Here is a 20492-nt window from a genome sequence, read left to right as displayed (position 1 = left end):
TAGCAGCAGCAGTACAATGCAATACATGATAATGTAGAAAGAGGAAAAAAAATAAATCAAGTAGGTATATTTTTTTTTGAAAAGTGAGGTAGTTTTCATGGGTTCCATGTCCATGATTGGGGGGGGGGGGGGTCCTTAACTACGGATGTTGCCTTTCTGAGGCACCACTCTTTGAAGATGACCATAAGAACATATTGCTCAAATTTTTTCCTTGTATACTTTGGATGCAATGTTTCCAGTGCCATTTGGTACTTTATAAACTGCACTGCAGAGTTAATGCAAGTGATCCATTTGTATTGCCTGAATAAACAGACCTGAATATTGCCAACCAACCCCACAGACCTAATAGTAATTACTCAAATGATTTGCTCACAACCCTTAAACAAAATGAAGCATATATGTGGATATACCACTTTGTTGCTTGGCCAACTATATATGGCGAGGTACTCTTCAGCAACACCTACAGCAAGGCAAAAGAGTGATCCTGAATCAGTTTGAGGAGCAGAGAGCTAAACGGAGAGCACAGCGGACAGTGGACAGCAATTCCATGACGCACTGCACATGCAGCAACTGTGGCAGAGCCTATTGTTCCAGGATCGGCCTCAATAGCCACAGTCGATGCTGCTCGACAAACCAATGACTAACAGAGGCGCAGTACCCATGGTCAACCACGACCGACAGAGGCCCCACACACACACAACTATATATTGCTATTTTAAAAGATATCAACCCTGTTTCTAAAAATGTTCAAATCGTGAGATAGAAGAACACAAGATGCTGCAAATAATCAGGTTGATTTGCTGATAAGAGTCAGAATGCTATTGCCTAGATATACATCAGTGACTACCCATTACAGCAAGCATAACTTGACTGTATTATGCCACACTCATGTTATAACAGCAGCAACCTGCTTTATTTTATGATTTTGGATCCAACATTCTGCAAAATAAGACAAGCAGAGTTTCTGGATCACATTTTAAAAAACTGATTCAATGCTTATTTTGAAAATAGTCATTTTGCCTGGATTGTTCTTTTATTGTCTACTAAAATAAGACTGTCCAAGATGAACCTGAAGTTAGTACAAATGACAGCATCTTGTCAGCAAATGTGCAGAGACTGGAGATCAAGACTGAGGACCCAAGGGTCAGATTGCAGCGCTCTGTGTTTCATGGAGACATGGCTCACTCCAGACAAGCCAGATATACCAGTAATAACCGGGGGCCTCACGATACACTGGATGGACTGGATTGCTGATTCAAAGAAGGCAAGAGGTGGGGGTTGGTGTTTCATGATCAATTCTTTGTGGTGCTCGGACATAACAGTCCTGTCGCACTCTTGTTCCGCCAGTCTGGAAGGATTAACTAATGATTAAGTGCAGTCCGTTCTACTTACCAAGGCAGTTCTCCTCTGTGTTGCTGACTGCAGTTTACATACAGTACCATCTAAGGCCAACGTTAAACAGAAACTCGAAGTACTGAGTGCTGCAATCAGCAAACTAGAAACAGCTTACACCAACAACTTTCAAATCATTGCTGGGGACTGCAGTCAGGCTTGTTTGAAGAAACCTCTGCCCAGTTATCATCAACATGCCACCTACAGCACAAGTGATCCCAATACACTCAATCACTGTTGCACTACATTTAGGAATATCCACTGTTCCGTGCCTAGATCGCATTTCGGGAAATCTGACCATCTGGCTGTTCTCCTGCCTGACAGGCCAAGGCTAAAGGGCAAGGCTCCAGAGATAAGGACAACAAAGAGATGGTCACAGGAGGCAGAGGAGTGGCTATGAGATTGCTTGAAATTGGTGGCCTGGGCAGTGTTCAAGGACACAAAGGATCTGAATAAATACACCACAGTTGTCAGGCTTCTGTGTTTCCACAAAGTCATTCAGAGTCTTCCCTAACCAGAAGCCCTGGATGAAACACGAGATTCACAATCTGTAGAAGGCCAGGTCAGTGACATCTAGGTCTGGCAATCAGGTAAAATACAAGAGACCAGAAGATCATAAGATATAGGAGCAGAATTAAGCCATTTGGCCCATCGAGTCTCCTTTCCCATTTCATCACGGCTGACCTATTTTCCCTCTCTGCCCCAATCCCCTGCCTTCTCCCTGTATCCCTTCGTGCCCTGACCAATCAAGAAACTATCAAACTCTGCCTTAAATATACATAAATCCTTGCCCTTCACAGTCACCCTTGGAAGCAAATTCCACAAATTCACCACTTGCTGAAAAATGAAATTACTCCTCTAAGGACACCCCTCTATTGTGAGGCTGTGTCCTATGGTCTTGGACTCTCCCACCATAGAAAATATCCTTTCCTCATCCACTCTATTGAGGTATATCAACATTCGATAGGATTCAGTTGGGTCTCCCTTTATTTTTCTGAATTCCAGTGAGAGAGGCTTAGAGCATTCAAATACTCCTCACATGACAAGACTTTCAATCCCAGAATCATTTTCGTGAAACTCCTCCGAACCCACGTTAGTACATCCTTTCTTAGGTAAGGGGCCCAAAACTACTCACAGTACTCCGTGACACCTCAGCAGTGCTTTATAAGCTTCAAAATTATACCCTTGCTTTTATATTCTAATCCTCTTGAAATAAATGCTAACATCACATTTATCTTCCTTATCAAAATACTCAGCTGCAAATTAACCTTTAGAGAATTAGGAAACAGTCTGCTCTGTTATTTCCTATAGCAAAGTGCATGACCATACATTTCCCAACCCTGTATTCCATCTGCCACTTCTTTGCCCATTCTCCTAATCTGTCTAGGTTATTCAGTAGCCTCTCTACTTCCTCAAAACTACCTGCCCCTCCACTTAGCTTCATACCCTCCTGAAACTTTACACCAAAGCCATCAACTCCGTCATCATATAACATCAATAAGAGTCGGTCCCAACACAGACCCCTGTGGAACACCATTAATCACTGGCAGTCAACCAAAAAAGGCTCCCTTTATTCGGACTCTTTGTCTCCTGCCAATCAGCCACAGCTTTATCCACACTAGAATCTTTCCTGTAATACCATGGGCTCATAGTTTGTTACGCAGCCTCATGTGTGTCACCTTGTCAAAGGCCTTCTAAAAATCCAAGGACATAACATCAACCAATTCTCCTTTATCTATCCTGCTTGTTATTTCTTCAAAGAACTCCAACAGATTATCAAGCAAGATTTTCACTTGAGGAAATTATGCTGAGTATGGTGTATTTGAGATCAGATTATCTGAAACCATATATAAAAAAAACTAGAGTGGCTAAGGCTTTTGCACAGTACTGTGTATATATACCAAACGTTGAAAGGACTAGATAGGGTGGGTGTGGACAGAATGTTTCTTATGGTGGGGGTATGCAGAACAAGAAGGCACAGCCTCAAAATTGAGGGGGCAACCCTTTAGGACAGAGGCATTCTTTTTTAGCCAGAGAGTAGTAAATCTGTGAAATGTTCTGCCACAGACGGCGGTGGAAGCCAAGTCTGTGAGTATACTTAAGGCAGAGGTTGATAGCTTCCTGGCTGGTTAAGGCATCGAAGGATATGGCAAGAGATCAGGTGTATGAAGTTGAGTGGGAACCGGGATCAGCCACGATGGAATGACGGAACAGACTCTACAGGCTGAATAGCCTAATCCTGTATGGTCTTTATCATGTGCCTCCAAGTATCCCAAAATCTCATGAGTAATAATCAACTCCAACATCTTCCCAACCACTGAGGTCAGACCAACTGCCTCATAATTTCCTTTCAAGATACACAATGCTGGAGGAACTCAGCAGACCAGGCAGCATCTTTGGAAAAGTGTAAAAAGTTGATGTTTCGGGCCCAGACACATCATCAAGAATGACTAGAGTTCATTTTGGCATGTGCCTCCAAGTAACCCAATACCATCCTTAATAATCGACTCCAACACCTTCCCAACTACTGATGTCAGACTAACTGGCCTGTAGTTTCCTTCTGCCTCTCTCTCTCTCTCTCTCTCCTTGAAGAATGGAGTGCAATTTTACCATCTTCCAGAACCATTCCAGAAATCAATGATTCTTGAAAGATCATTACTAATACCTCCATGATCTCTTCAGCTACATCTTTCAGAACCATGGAGTATACCACCTTACATACCTTCAGATCTTTCAGCTTCCCAACAACCTTCTCCGTAGTAATGGCAACGTCACACACTTCTGAACTCTGACACTCTCAAACCTCCGGCACAATGCAAGTATCTTCCACAGTGAAGACTGATGCAAAATACTTATTCAGTTTGACAACCATTTCCTTGTTCCCCCATTACTATCTCTCCAGTATAGTTTTCCAGCTGTCCAATATCCATTCTTGCCTTTTTTAAAACACTTTTGGCATCTTCTTTAATATTATTGGCTAGATTTCTTTAATATTCCGTCTTTTCCTTTTTAATGACTTTTTAATTGCCTTCTGTTGGTTATTAAAAGCTTCCTAATCTTTTAACCTCCCACTAATTTTTGCTTTATTATATACCCAATCTTTGGCTTTTAAGTTGGCTTTGACTTCTCGTTAGCCATGGTTGGTTTACCTTGCCTTTATGATACTTCTTCCTTTTTGGGATGTTCAAGCACAACCTCCAGAAAGCCATCTCCCTTATGAAATGACAATTCCGGACTTAACCTGAATCACCGAAGTCTGCTAGACAGCTGTAGCAGGGCTTGAATGCTATCACCTCTACAAAGTGAAACCAAGCATCATAGGTGACAACAATGCTTGCTCACAGGTGAGTTCAATACCTTTTACGCTCACTTTGACCATGGAGGCACTTTCACAAACTCCCACATCCCCTGATGAGCCTATGATTTCAGTCTCTGAGGCCAACAAGGGAGCAACAAGGGTGAATCCACAGAAAGCAGCCGGTCCTCACAGGGTACCTGGCCGAGTAATATAGACTTGTGTTGTACAACTGGCTAGAGTGCTCACAGATAACTTCAACCTCTCGCTTCTGCATTCTGAGGTACCCACCTGCTTCAAGCAGAGCGGTGCTGAAGAACATGGTAACCTGCCTCAATGACTATCGTCCAGTAGCACTTACATCCACTCTGAGGAAGTGCTTTGAAACGTTATGAAACACATCAACTCTTGCCTGAGAAATGGACTTGGATCCACTCTAATTTGCCTACCATCACTACAGGTCAACAGCTGATGGAGTGAATAGTATTGGTAATGTTCTAATTTGTCCTGTATTTTATTTAAATACATAATTTGCTACTCAGTTAAACAGCAGTTTGTCTTTGTTATGCCTTTTAAGTATTCCCATGAAATTTCAGGTCAATTGGGCCCAAATGCACTGGTCCCAATGTGTTCCAATTAACTGGAATCCACTGTACTTTGATAATAATAATTCACTTTGAAGTTATTTAGAGATGAAGTGTGGAACAGGCCCTTCTGGCACAATGAGCTGTACCTTCCAACAACCCACCTATTTAACAGTAATCACAGGACAATTTACAATGACCAATTAACTGACTGACATCCTGGGACTGTCGGAGGAAACTGAAACACCTGGAAAAATTCCATGCAGTTCATGGGGAGAATGTACAAACGTCCAAGAGGCCCCAAGCCGTAAAAACACTGTGCTAAGCGCTAGGGTACTGTGCACCCCAATATACTCCTGTGCTAGTAATCCTGAAGTATGAACTCAAAATCCCACCATGGCAACTGGGAAATCTGATCTTCATTTTATTGGTTATTTACTGAGCTACAGCACGGTTAGGCCCTCCAGGCCACGCTACCCAGCATTCCCTCGATTTAATCCTAGCCACAGGACAATTTGCAATGACCAATTAACCTACCGACCGGTACCTCTTTGGACTCTGGCAGGAAACTGGAGCACTTGGAGGAAACCCACACGATGAGCAGGGAGAACGTACAAACTCCTTACGGGTAGCAGCAGGAACTGAACCCGGGTCACCTGAACTGTAAAACGTTGTGCTAACCACTACACCACTGTGTCGCCCAAATAGTCCGGGAGTTAAGTGGAGTAGGCAAAATTGCGACTGGTTATAATGACCAGAAAAATACTGGATTGGCAGGGAAGTCCATCCCATTCATTAATGTCTTTTAGCAACAGAAATTTGTCTTAAGAGTCCAGAAGAATAGCTGATCCAAAGGAGCCTAAGAATTTACTCAACTGCATCAAAACTGGGAGCATGTCAAGGAAACCCTAGAGCAGTGGTTCAAGATGATCATCAATCACCATCTTTGTCAATCAGATATTTGTCAATGGTAATGATAGCCATAGCTCAGGGATAACAAAGGACTTAGAAGAAAACATACAGTTAATACTAGTATAGCTATACATACTATAGCTAATTTAAAAAAAAGCAGTTGAATTAGATACAAAAATATTCAAATTAATTAGTCACATGGGTGTAATTGGGCCACACAGGCTTGTTGTGCTGGAAGGGCCCGTTATCCAGCTGAGTCTCCAATAAATATGCAAACATACTATGTAGAAAGTGTATTAAACGCTCTTCTCTGGATCTGAAAGGAGAAGGGAAACATGGTTGCAATTCTCTTATTCAGGCCATTTTTCTGCACCATTTGTAAACGTATAATTGAAAAGGAAAAGATCAATCCAGAAATTTACCCTATGTAATGTATTTCAATGTAATGAAATAAAGTTTAGTGCAAAATGTACACCACTCACCAGCAAATGTACAGGATGAATACATGCACCCCCAGCAACCTGCATTTACCCAGGTGAATAAATTCATCTTATGTTTGCATTCGCCTGTCTGGGTTCCGATGAATTCAGTGGTCCAGGAAGTGAGGAAAAACCAGTGGCACTTTATCTTGGCTCCATTTAGTGCTGGTAACTGGACAAATATTTTATTTCATGCCTTCAAGGTAGAAAAGTATTCAAAAATACTGCATGAAAGTTTAAAGGAAGAGAACTGACAGATCTTTCAGAGGCAGTTTACCCAATGTTTGGACTAAAAGGTCTTCTTCTGTATTGTTGTATTCTGTGATTATTTATGGATAAACTCTCAATGACTCAAATATCAGATTACCAAAGAAGCAATGTCCTTAACACCAACCTGAGAAAAGTGAAATGCAAAAATCTAACTGACCTGAAAATTTATTCACAAATTCCAGATGAAAAAGGTGCCATGCAGTTAAAAACCATCTCTCCCAGAGTACAGCAATTTTGCGCACATTGCTGGGTGCCTTAAGAAGCCAATGGAAAGTGTGACTCCTGACTTTTTGGTGGGACTTTCGTCCTCCAAGCACAAAACATCCTTCAAGTTACATCAAAATCAGTGCAACAAACAAAATTCATTTACAGTAATATTGTCTTCCTTACCTACAAAATTCTAGTTCTTATTTATTCACAGAACAACTAGGTTTAACCAACCTCATCTCCATTGAAGCCATGTTAATTATAGCGACAATACACAAATGGCATTCTTTGCCCCCAATCAGATCTGTATCCTCCAATGATCAGGAGTGCAACACAATAAACACACCTTCACTACTCCTCCCATTGGAGATTGAACTTAACCTCATCGATTTCCAGCCTTAGGAACAGTCTTGGCTGCTGATGATCCACATCACATCTCAGAGTTGTTGCTCACAGCTGTATTACAAAGATTAGCCAAGCTCTGTACTCGGGGATAGATTTCCTCCACATTCCCATCAACCCACAGGAAGAGAAACCGGGCAAAGGCAGTTGTCGGTATTACAGGCTTTACCAGTGTACAGAAATTCATAGACTACATCAATGACCCAACAGACAAATGCATTATAGTCATAAAGAAGTACAGCACAGAAACAGGCCCTTTGCCCTATCTAGTCTGTGCCAATCCATTTAAACTGCCTACTCCCATTTACCTGCATGGGGACCAAAGCCCTCCATACCCCTGCCATCCATCTACTTATCCAAACTTCTCCTAAACACTGAAATTAAGTTTTCACGCACCACTTATGTTGGCACTCTCACGACCTACTGAGTGAAGAATTTCCCCTTAACCTTTTCACCTTTCATCCTTAACCCTTGACCTCTACTCGTGGTCCCACCCAACCTCAGTGCTTGTATTTAACCCTCATCTTCTCCATTCCAGTGAATAAAGTGCTAACCTGTTCAATCTTTCCTTATAACTCAGGTCCTCCTGAGCTTTGTGCCAGAGCTCCCAAACCTGCTCCAAATGTTTCAGCAGTGGCTGATGTGACTCCTCCCTTCCACCCCCAGAAAACATTTCTTGAAAGATGGGAGTAAATTTATTGCAACTGTGCAGTGTAGGCTGGTAAGCATAATCTGGTTCCTTTTCCCTCCAATGGCCTTTTCTCGTCCAATTTTAAAAGAAAGGGCAACTACTTTCTTCCTGTATTGAGTATGTAATCAACTGGATGAAAGCTAAGTAAATGGTGCTAAGTCACCTAAGCGTTTGTTCAGCACTAAATTGCTCAACCACATGACCACCCAGGAGTCATACGCAACCCTAATAAATTGTGAACCAAAGTGTTGCCTACACTAATTTAAAACAAAATGGCTGACCTCATTAAATTAATCAAACAATAATTTGGCTTTTGCTCAGTGTTAGTGATTATCCCATGCAAGTAATAAGCAAGTATTATGGTATATGTGCTCTAAACTTTCAATTTGATCTAATGCTACAAAGCCTAGCCCAATCCAATCTGTTTAACATTTTATTTGAATTGCAATTATGTTTATTCGCAGGTTAACACCACCATTGTCATCATGTACTCTTCACGTTATTATAAAAGGAGAGTGGTAAACTTCAAAAGGTTTACTGACATTAATGCACAAGTTATCCTGGGGGTTTTAGCGGAGGAAGAAAACAATTCATGTTTGTGCCCCGCAGTTGATAAGATGTTTGCTGCGTTTATCAACACATGAGTAGAAAGGAGTGCACTTTTCTCCACAGCAATTATAACCAGCTCCAATATTACTCGAAAGTAGCTGGATTTATAGAACTGAAGAAAAAATACAAGGGTAACTTCCTACAGGCATCACAAACAAAAAGAAGTGTACATAAGGAAGTTTAATGGGGACTGAATAACAAAGGGGGATGTAAATTAGGTATTTGAAACAGTCTTTATATAAGCAAAACTGATAAGGCAGGACCAATGAAGGGTCTCAACCCAAAATGCCAACTATTTGCTCTTTTCCATAGATGCTACCTGGCCTGCTGAGTTCCTCCAGCATTTTGTATCTGTTGATTGGATTTCCAGCATCTGCAGATTTTGAGGTCTTTATATAATCTACTTACTGAAAGCAGAGAAACATCTGCTTTAATAACTCTAACATTATTTACTCTAGCATTGATTGGCTTTCTGAGTACTTCCAGCAATTTAGCTTCTTTTTCTTGATTTCTAACATCTGCAAGTTTTGCTTATGACTCGAAGGGCACAAGTGCTGGTTTCAAAATTCTAATACCCGTGTCAGTAACAGAAACAGGGTCTTCTGCCCAATGCATCCATGCCAACCACTATACTTCCAATTATACACATCTGGTTTGTAGCTTTCTATGCCGTGACACTTCAGTGTCAGTTCAGGAGCTTCATTAAATGTTGAGAGTCATGCTTCCTCACTCCAGGACAAACAGTCCCCACTTATCCAAACCTCTCCTTATAACTCAAGTCTTCCTTCCAAAGCCTTTCTGCACCCTCTTCAGCTTAACCACATTCTTTCTATAGCACCACAACCAGACTGTACACAATACACCAAGTGGTCTCACCAACATCTTGTACAGCTGTAACACGCCTTCCCAACACTTGAACTCAATGTCTCAACCAAAGTAGACGAGCAAGCCATATGCTTCCTTCGCCACCCTGCCCAAGGGTGTCATCACTTCAGGGAGCTCTGCACTTGCACCCCTAGGACTATCTGTTCTACGACACTCTGCGGGGCCCTGCCATTCACTGCGTATATCTTGACTCAACTTCCCAAAATGCATCACTTTGTGCTTATATCTATGTTTAATTCCATTTTCCATTCCTTTGTTCATTTTCTCAGTTGATCCAAGTCCTGTTGTGACCTCAGACACCCTTCTTCATTGTCCACACTACCATCAATTCTGGTGTCATCTACAAACGTACTAATTACACAGCTTACGTTCTCATCCAGATTGTTAACATAGATGACAATCAACATTGGTCTCAGCTCTGATCTCCAAACCATTAATCAATAGGCCTCCGGTCAGAAAAAGAACCCTTCATTATCACCCTGACCTCATCAACCCTATTGACTGCAAGGCTTGAATTTGCGATTACCTACGCACAAAACTATACCAGTTAAACCTAAACAGTGCTCATCTTTCCAAATGCTGGCAGATCATAGTCTCTCAGGAAACCTTCCAGAAACTTATACACAACTGATATTAGACTCACCAGCCTGTAGCTCCCTGGCTTATCATTGAAGCCCTTAAATAAAGGCAAGAAAATTACCACCCCCCAGTCTTTTGGTGTCTCAACTGTGACAAATGAAAATTCAAAAAGCTCCATCAGGGTCCCAGCAATTTATTCCACTGCTTCCCACAATGGCCTAGGATACACACACTCAGGAACCAGGGAATTATTCATCTTTATGTGCTTCAAGACTACCAAATTCTCCTATTCTAATGTGGATAAATGTGAAGTATGTGGGTGAAACAATGATAAAAAAATGGCATGCTCTCATGGTAGAATTATGAACAGCATATAAAAGAGCAGAGATATTTACCAATCTGAAAGTGGGATAACAAGTTGAGAAAGTTTATAAAAGAAAATGAGATACTCGACTCCATAAATTAGAGAACTAAATATAGAACAAGGAAGTACAGTAATTCTAAGCTTATTAGAAATTACTAGTTACATGCAATTCTATAGCTGAGGTCCAAGTTAGGCACCACCCTTCAGGAAGAAGGTACAAAGGATGATAAAACTCAAAACAAGGAACTTTATAAATCAGAGAAGTTTGGATTGACTGCAGAAGGGGATTACTCATTTCATCATCTTTTAACTATCAAATGACAGAATGAAATAAGCAACGTTGATTAATGACTTCCTTACTAATGCTAGGCTTGAGCTTCATTAGAACCAATGTTTCAGAACTTTGATCTAAACAGCAACTAAAGAGCCGAGCTTAGTGAGAGAAGCAACAACGAGAGTAAAACCACAGCAGTATTTACTAACACATCACAGAATATAGATGGAAGTGAAAACAGTGGGAATGGACATAAAATAGAACTCTACATTAGCTCATCAAACCCAAGACACTTGTGATTGCTGGAAAACAATCATTTCACCCAAAGAGTTCCTCAACACAATGTTTCAGACCCAATCACATTCAGCTGCTTCATCAATGTTGTTCCTTCCATAAACAAAAACACAAGTGATTAATGACTGCCAAATTTTCAATTCCTTCTTTGACTGAAATTCACTCACCAACAATGAAGCGGTCCATACTTGTTTGAGGCAAGATCTAGACTACATTCTGACATGGGCTGCCAAGTGGCAAAGGTAATACCACTACATTTACATAACACCAGCTCAGGCCGGGGAGGAGGTGGAATCGGCGGGATTGGGCCGCAGGAGAACTTGGATTGGGTTTGGAAGAGCTGACCTGGGTGCGGAGCATGCTACTACCTGCTACTCGGAGGCGCGGGAGTTAGTGCCTTTGAGCTGGCACGAAGTTGACATGCAGTGAAACTGAGTGACTGTCCTGGACGTCTCTTCTGCAATTGCAAAACTCTGTTGCACATTGATTGCTGCAGGCCTGCTCCCCTTGTTTGGTGGGGGTCGGGTGATGAGGAGGCAGTGTCATCACGGTTGTAACTAGAATTAGGCCTCAGTTTTCAGGCTTGCATTGTGGAGTGGCATCCAGGTGCAACCGGTGGTGGGGCAGAGGGGGTGGCCTCTCCCATCAATGCTGCCCCCAGTGGCGGATCAGTGAAATTACAGGCTGGGCTGCCAGGAGCCATTAATTTGCAGGACTAAGAACTTGGTCTAAAATTTGTTTTCTTACATAACTATGTTCTTTTCCCTCCGCCTCCCATTATTTTGAATGTACGAGTACGTTTTTGCACCTTGGCCTGAGAAACGCTGTCACATTTGGCTGTATCTATGTATACAATTAAATCCATGTATCTATGTACGACAATTAAAGTTGATATGATTTGACATGGAATCTAAGGGGAATACAGCACAGAAATGGGCCCTTTGGCCCACTGAATCCACCCTGACCATCAACCACCCCATTTACACTTACCCTACTTCGATTCTTTTTTAAAAAAAATTCTCTTTACATTCTTATCCCGAGATTCCGCCACCTCACCTACTTTAGGGGAATTTACACTGCCCAATTAACTAAACAACCAGTAAGTGTTTAGGATGTGGGAGAAAACCAGAGCACCTGGAAGAGACTCCTCAGGGAGGAAGTGTGCAAACTCCAAGCAGACAACACTCGAGATCAGCATTGAACCCAGGAGTCGGGTCCTGGGAGGCAGCGGCTCTTTGAGCTGCTCTACAGTACTGACAAATGATGACCTCCAAAGACAGGCCTAACCATCTACCCTGCACATGAGCATCACCATCAGCTTCCTGGAGCTTACCAATGACAACAACTTATCAGGACCTGCCACAAAAATATTGTGTCCACAACAGCAGATCAGAGGCTGCCTACGCTGCTGGAGATATCTCACTTCCCTGAACAGCAAAGCCTTCCATCATATACAAGGTACGAGCTTGATGAGTGAAGCTCCACCAACCATCAAGCAGCTTGATGCCATCCAGAACAAAGCAGCTCCTTCCACTAGTAATATTGTTATGCAGTTTTTCATCTTTGTGAAATCAAGACTTCAGGCTTGGCACAAACTCATGGTCTACCAAGCAGTAGTAATCTCCACTGATGGATCCTGGTGCTTTTGCAATCCAAAGGTTCTTTGGAAGTCAAGAATAAGAATTAAACTTATTGCTTACAGCCATTTGATTAAAATTACAAGAACAAAGAGCCGAGAGAACAAGAAACAAAAAGTCATGATCATCTGGTACTTAGTGATGAACAAAACTTCCAGTGATAACAATTAGCCTGTAAAATAGCCAGATTCAAGTGGTATGACATCTGCTACAGAAAACAAAGTTTCTACAAAAATACAGAAGCAATAATTGCTGGAAAATTCATCAACAATTACATACGGGTGATTATATAAAAATACAAGCAAGCATAGGCAAGTCAAACGACGAGAAAATAAAACAATTCTACATCTTATTCCAACGCTGCCCTCCAGATGCTTCCGAGACCCAAACCACTTGGAACAAGTGCTTCAAGATATTAGAAAGATAACACCAACCTCTCCTCTGCAAAATCCTCCGAAGTCCCTTCAAGGATGAGCACTCCAACATCAGTGTTCTCTCTCAGACTAGCATTCCTCAATACCAAGAAACACTCCACTCACTCAACTATGTTAGGCTTATGTGTCCGACAGTACGTCCCAGACGCGAGCATTTTATTTTTCTTCCTGTGATGGGAAGAAATGACAAGAACAGAGGAAAAAGTTCAAGGGCACGCTCGAAGCTTCCTTGAAGAAATGCAACAACGTCCCATGACTCAGAAGAAAATCTCACCCACGAATGGTTTAATCAGAGTAGGAGAATTCAGAATGGTGCAGGAAACACTGAGCTTGCGCACGTGAAACAATCTGAAACTGCGAAAAAGCAGCAGCCTCGCTAACTGCCGACCCAACAGCTGCACACGGTGTCTCCTCCCTCATCTGGGAAGGAGCGCGCAGTTCTCACAATAACCTCAACGAGCGCCTCCAGAACAGAAGCAACACTGTTATCTTCAGTTTTGAAGGGCTGCCTCAGGAATGGTTGACCTGAAGTACCACAGCAAAACACTAAAGGTCTCTTCAAACGACACCTTCAAAACGTACCAAAACCATCCTGGAGGTAGAAACCTACCACCATGCCTTCATTATCACATCGTCTAAATAAGCAAGAGATACTCAGGGCAAGGTCACAAATCATTGGAAAAAAATTGAAATTAACAGCAGGAGTAGGTCATTCAGCTCTTCAATCCTGCTCTGCCATTTACTGTGATCATGGCTGACCTTTAGCTCAATGTCATATTCCATATTCTCCAATGCCCCTCATTTCTGTGAAAGGAATCTCTAAAATGCACACACAATTGGGAAAGCAACTTGTACCCACTTCCTACTGTGGGCTGAAGGAAACGCATTTTCTTAAGGCGGAGCAGATTCTGAAATCAGAGGGGTGGGATTCCCTGAAGGTTAACTTGCAGGTTGAGTCAGTGGTAAGAAAAGCAAGTGTACTGTTACAATTCATTTCAAGAGAATTAGAATACAAGAGCAATGATGTAAGCTGTGGCTTTAAAAGGCATTGGTCAGACAGCACTTGGAATATTGAGAGCAATTTTGGGCCCCTTATCAAAGAAAGGATAGACTGGCATTGGAAAGGGCCCCAGAAGAGGTTCATGAGAATGATCCCAGGAAGGAAAGGGTTAACTTGTGGGAAGAGTTTGATGCCTCTGGGCCTGTACTCACTGGAGTTTAGAAGAATGAGGGGGATCTTATTGAAAGCTATCGAATATTAAAAGGTCTGGATGTGAAAAGGATGTTTTGAAAAGTGGGGGGAGTCTCAGACAAGAAGGCACATCCCTTTAGAACAGATGAGGAAAAATCTCTTTAGCTAGAGGGTGGTGAATCTGTGGAATTCATTGCCACAGGCAGCTACACAGGTCAAGTCACTGGGTATACTTAAAGCAGAGGTTGATAGGTTCATGATTAGTAAGAGCATCAACACTCAAAGGATACAGGGAGGGTGGGAAAGTAAGAGAATGGAGTTGAGGGGGAAAATAAAACAGCAGTGATGGAATGACGGAGCTGACTCGATAAGCCAAATGGCCTTGATCTGCTCCTATGTCTTACAGTCTTATCCACCAGCAAGCTGTAAAACTGATTTGTGCTTAAAATACAGAAAGATCTACTGAAGGAAGGAACTAATGGCTTGTTATATGAAGAGTTCACTTTGAGAAGCAATTGAGCTCAGGAGAAGTTATGGCTCTCTGCAGATGCCTTTCTTTATAGACTTGAAGGAACTGGTCACTGGTATACCATCATACCTGGGATGTTCAGAACATACAAAATGCATAGTATCATGTCAAAGGCATATTGTGTATCGGGCAGTTGATGAGGAGTCTTCAAGACCAACATCAACATCTGTTGCACACATTCCTAGGAATTTGTGCAGATGCTGGAAATCTGAAATAAAACCAGAAGATCTGGAAATTCTCTGCAGGTTAGGAACTATGTGAATAGAGTGGGTGGGGAAGAAAACCCTTAACAGTTCAGGTCTTAGCAGATTTTCTCAAGGTTTTATTTTGATAAATCAGGGTAACCCAACTGACATCTTACTTTGCCAGTGCGAACACGTTCCCAGCACTGAAAGGAAGTTCAAAGAACACACCGGTCACCATATACAACCCCGAGATTCATTTTCTTGCAGGCAGTCACGGTAAATAGAAACAAACACAATAAAAATCAATGAAAAACTGCACAGGACAGAGACAGACAAACAACGTGCAAAAGATAACACATTGTGCAAATAGCAAAAATAATGATAATAAATAAATCAGCAATAAACAGAAAACACAAGTTGTAGAATCCTTACAAATGAGCCTATTAGTTGTGTAATCAAACGCTCCAGCTCAACAGCCTGATAATTGAGGGGTAGTAACTGTTTTTGAAAGTGGTGGTAAGGGACCTGAGGCCCCTGTACCTTCTTTCTAATGGCAGCAGAGAGAACAGGGCACGGCCTTGATGATGGATGTTGCTTTCCCGCGAAAGCACCCCTTGCAAATGTGCTCAATGGTGGGGAGGGAGGGGGAGTCCTTTACCCACAATGGACTAGGCTGTATCCATTACTGTTTGTAGGTTTTTCCATTCAAGAGCATTGGTGTTTCCAAACCAGATCTTGATGAAACCAGTTAGTATACATCTATAGAAGTTTGTCAAAGTTTTAGATAACATGCCAAATCTGTGCCAACTTCTAAGTAGAGGTGCTTCCTTCTTTGTTATGGCAATTACATGCTGCACCCAGGACAAAATCTTCTAAAATGATAATGCCAAGGAATTTAAAGTTGCTGACCCTCAGCACCTGATGAGGACTGGCCCATGGACCTCCAGTGTCCTTCAGCTGCAGACAATAATTAGCTCCTTGGTTTTGCCAGCATTGTTGTGGCACCATTCAACCAGACTCTTATTCTCCCTCCTATATGCCGATTCGTCACCATCTTCGTTTTGGCCAACAACAGTGGTGTCCTCAGCAAACTTAAATATGGTATTGGAGCTGCACCTCGCTTCACAGACTGGATTCCCAACTCTGTTTCAGAGAAATCTGCTTTCAACACAACTGGAACACTCACTGGGCATCACTTGATGGCCACTCAGACTTCACTGGAAAAGGAATCTTCTCTGACATGGTATTGCTACTTGACAAGTAAGTAAGACATGTGGAGAACATGATTAGCAGCAAAGCAGTTAACCAAGGAACTTGCTTCTCAGTGAGGCATGAACTTGTCTTGTTGCTAAACAATGCAAATTTGGTAAAACTGCAGGTTTAATACAGCAGATGAAAGAGTGTGAAGTATTTCTAACTAGCAGAGTACAAAGTTAATTTTTCCCTCCCCAGTCATTGCAAAACTTGATTTAAGGTGAAAATTTCACACACCATTCCGAACCTGTCCCAAGCATTACTGCCTTCTTAAAATTAGCAATTTGTTAAAAGTCAGATCAAACTCATAATTTCCCTATACTCTAGTTAAGCTTTACAAGGTCACTTTTCAACATTGCTGGTTGAATTGTCTTTCCAGGATTTTCATAACATATTCTCCACTTAAATGGTGGAAAGGCCAAATACAATTACATTTTTACAACTAAAGCACAGCACGTTCAGTACTGCAAGTTATGCTTCACTCAAACCGTAGAATTATGCAATATCACACAGAAAGAAGCTGATCAGCCTACAGAATTGGTTCTTTTCCAAGATCAGTCATGCCACAGACATAGAGCTTGAAGTGACGGTCAATGACCAGATTTGTTTTTATTAACACAGAGAAATCCCCTCCCTACTTCTTAGTTGATGGGATCTTTTGCATCTACTCCGAAAGCAGGAGGAGCTCTGTTGGGCCACGCCAGTGCAGCCCTCCTACAGTAAAATTGTACGGATATTTAAGGCAGAGGTTGATAGATTCTTGATCGGTCAGGGCATGAAGGGACACAGGGAGAAGGCAGGGGTTTAGGGCTGAAGGCGAAAATGGATCGGGCATGATGAAGTGGTGGAGCAGACTCAATGGGCCAAGTGGCCTAATTCTGCTCCTACATCTTGTAGTCTAATTGGTAAGTTGGAAATTTGGAAAAATCGTGACACAAACTCTTGAATAAGCTCTGCAAAGTAACCGTAAACCTGCATGAATTGGGCAGTGCACTTGAACTTTTCAATGACCGCATAATCCCATTCTACACCACAAGGAGGGGGGAAAAAAATCAGCTTTTCCAAATGACTAATTGAAAAATAATCCAATTTCTTTTGCCTCCGTACGCTTCTTGAATTTTTTTTTATATAGAGTCACTATCTGAAACAAAGAAAATATGTCTACACCAAATGTGCACACATTGTGCATTTTCGGGGCCAATAAGCAGCCTTCTGGCACTCGAGGGTTAAAAGAGAAACACTTTGTCATGTTAATGTCGCTTTGTCTCAGTGGCTCTGCCGAATATAAAAGCAATCACTGAAATCCTGTTGGTGGCTGCACGGCTATGAGCCAGAGGAAGGGAGCAGGTGCAGGTTCTGGGGCTCAGCAGCTGGGCTGGGAACGTGGACAGAGCAAGCGAATGCTGCATGCGTGCTTTATGTATTGGGTCTGTTCACCATTGTTTAGCCATTTTAAGATTCTGCACTGAAAGCAGCAGTGTGGTAGATGCCAGGTGGTGAGCCTCATTTGGGAGCGGGGTGGGGGCAAGGGGAACTAAGAGGGAGGAGTATGTATTTTTTTTAAAAAAGCAAGCTGTTTTTAGAAATCCCTTTCCATTTGAGTGAAGTCCTTTTTATATGTTGGATTGTTGAACTGGATGGTTAAGCTACACCAGCTGGATGTTCAGAAAAGAGAGAGTATGATTTTTTTAAAATAACTGTTTTATTCCCCCCCCCAACTTTTTATTTGTTTTTCTCCCACACTTAAATTTTCAAAATCAAATTGCACCAGAATTTTTCACAAGTATAATGAAATGCAAAACTCAAATCATGATGTGTTTTAGCCTGAGGAAAGGTAATGTCCTTACATCTGTGATAAATGAGAAACAGCAATCTGCTCTGCTGAGCAATAAATGGGATTCCTCCACAAGAGTGTTTGTTAAAAAAAGTGGTCATTAGGAAAATAATTAAAGGAAAGCTGGCACATCAACAATTTGGCACAATAATGATTAATAACAATGATCTCAGCTTGGTCCAAAATGAGGATATATTTACATATTTACAGACAGACCATTTATTGCAGTAAATGAGCTGCTGGCTCTTTATTCAGCAGCTTGGTCTCGTCAAAAAGTGTCCAGTGCTTTTATTCTAACACTTAGGCACTCTCTTGGCCTACATCGTGGAACAGGAAGCTTATGACTTGGTTGTTAATTTTGGTAACACTCATAGGGCTGAAAAATCAGAGGGCATAAGACCCGGCCAAGTCATTCCATCTATCCTATCTCACATTTAATAGATAATCAGATATGGTGCACAATATGAAAGACCCAATATAGAGTCTTTGTTGGTTGGCAGACAATGAGCTGAACAAGGCTGAAAATTTCTACAGAGAACTGCACAAATTGGAAATACTGAATTATTTCTTTTAAATGTTTCGACAATGCTCCATACCAAAAGAGCAAATAACTTGTGTGGATGAATATTATAAAAAGATGAACGAGCAGCACAAAGTTGCTGCTTCGTGGCTCTCATTCTCTCAAGAAACCGCAAACCTTTCCACAGTCAATACAAACTCTGCAAGTCCACAGCAATCTCACACATATTTGCTTTCTACTTCCTAGGAAATAAAAAGTGACAAATTTATTTTCTCCCCAGCCATCTTATGAGCACAAAAGCACCAATGCCATTCCATCAACTAACTGATGACAGAATTCCACAAAGAATGCAAAGCTGTAAAAAGAAATGCTTAAATCAAGAGATAAACTCTAATTTAAAAAAATAAAACAGGGTTGGATTACATGGTACCAGCTACTGGAGAGAGTAACAATAAACCTTCAAGCTTAGGTGCCACAAGTTAGAAAGCTTTGGATGCCCAGTTTAGCAGACAGAATGTTTGCTGGGAAAATAGGATGAAAAAACACATTGAAGTAATAAGAGTAGATTCAATTCAAGGATGCAGCACCTCAGGAGCCACAGTCCACAGAGTGAAGCAGGAAATGATGTAATTGACTTTGAAGTTCATCTAGCAGAAGCAATGAACCCAGCAGAGATGGTTGGCTTTGGTTATACCAAGTAGTCTCAGCAACAACTGAAGATGTTGGCAGCATTTTCATGCAACTTTTTAAAAACCAATTCTATCGCAAAATAATTAAATAGGGAACATTTCAAAAGAAGTCTCATGTTAAATTGTCCCATCAATTAAAGATGAGCTTTTATTTGTCACATGTACATCAAAACATGCCGTGAGAATTCAGGCAGCAGTGGATGCAGAGTCTATATGGATATTTAAGACACAGTTTGATAGATTCTCGATTGGTCAGGGCATGAGCCTGTGGGTCTACGAGTCTGTGGTGGCCAGTGCTATCATGTTTGCTGTTGTGTGCTGGGGCAGCAGGCTGAGGGTAGCAGACGCCAACAGAATCAGCAAACTCATTCGTAAGGCCAGTGATGTTGTGGGGGTGGAACTGGACTCTCTAACGGTGGTGTCTGAAAAGAGGATGCTGTCCAAGTTGCATGCCATCTTGGACAATGTCTCCCATCCACTCCATAATGTACTGGTTAGGCACAGGAGTACGTTCAGCCAGAGACTCATTCCACTGAGATGTAACACTGAGCGTCATAGGAAGTCATTCCTGCCTGTGGCCATCAAACTTTACAACTCCTCCCTTGGAGTGTCAGACACCCTGAGCCAACAGGCTGGTCCTGGACTTATTTCCACTTGGCATAATTTACCTATTATTATTTAATTATTTATGATTTTATATTGTTATATTTCTACACTATTCTTGGTTGGTGCGGCTGTAACGAAACCCAATTTCCCTCGGGATCAATAAAGTATGTCTGTCTGTCTGTCTGTCTGAAGGGATACAGAAGGCAAGAGATTGGGGCTGAGAGGGAAAAATCAGCAATGATGAAATGTCGGAGAAGACTCGATGGGCCAAAGGGCCTAATTCTGCTCCTATATCTGATGGTCTAATAGATGTATTATTGTGTCAACAACCAACACAGTCCAAGTATTTGTCAAAGGCAGCCCACAAGTGTTGCC

The 20492-nt window shown here is 41.8% G+C and overlaps 1 protein-coding gene across 5 annotated transcripts in view; it reads right to left on the bottom strand.

Annotated features, from left to right (window-relative positions):
• Positions 1–20492, bottom strand: part of LOC140734253 (serine/threonine-protein kinase PAK 3) — a 240468-nt gene that overhangs the window by 177646 nt on the left and 42330 nt on the right. Inside the window, exon 1 of one of the 5 annotated variants that reach the window (XM_073057971.1) lies at positions 13309–13328. The exons of the other annotated variants lie outside the window; for them this stretch is intronic. The gene's annotated coding sequence lies outside the window, so the exon portion shown is untranslated. Of the gene's footprint in view, positions 1–13308; positions 13329–20492 lie in introns of those variants that run through there. 5 annotated transcript variants of the gene reach the window in all.

This window comes from Hemitrygon akajei, chromosome 10, assembly GCF_048418815.1.
Source record: "Hemitrygon akajei chromosome 10, sHemAka1.3, whole genome shotgun sequence".
Taxonomy (NCBI): domain Eukaryota; kingdom Metazoa; phylum Chordata; class Chondrichthyes; order Myliobatiformes; family Dasyatidae; genus Hemitrygon; species Hemitrygon akajei.
Note: the sequence above shows the minus strand (reverse complement) of the source record. Positions and strands in the feature narration are given on the sequence as shown.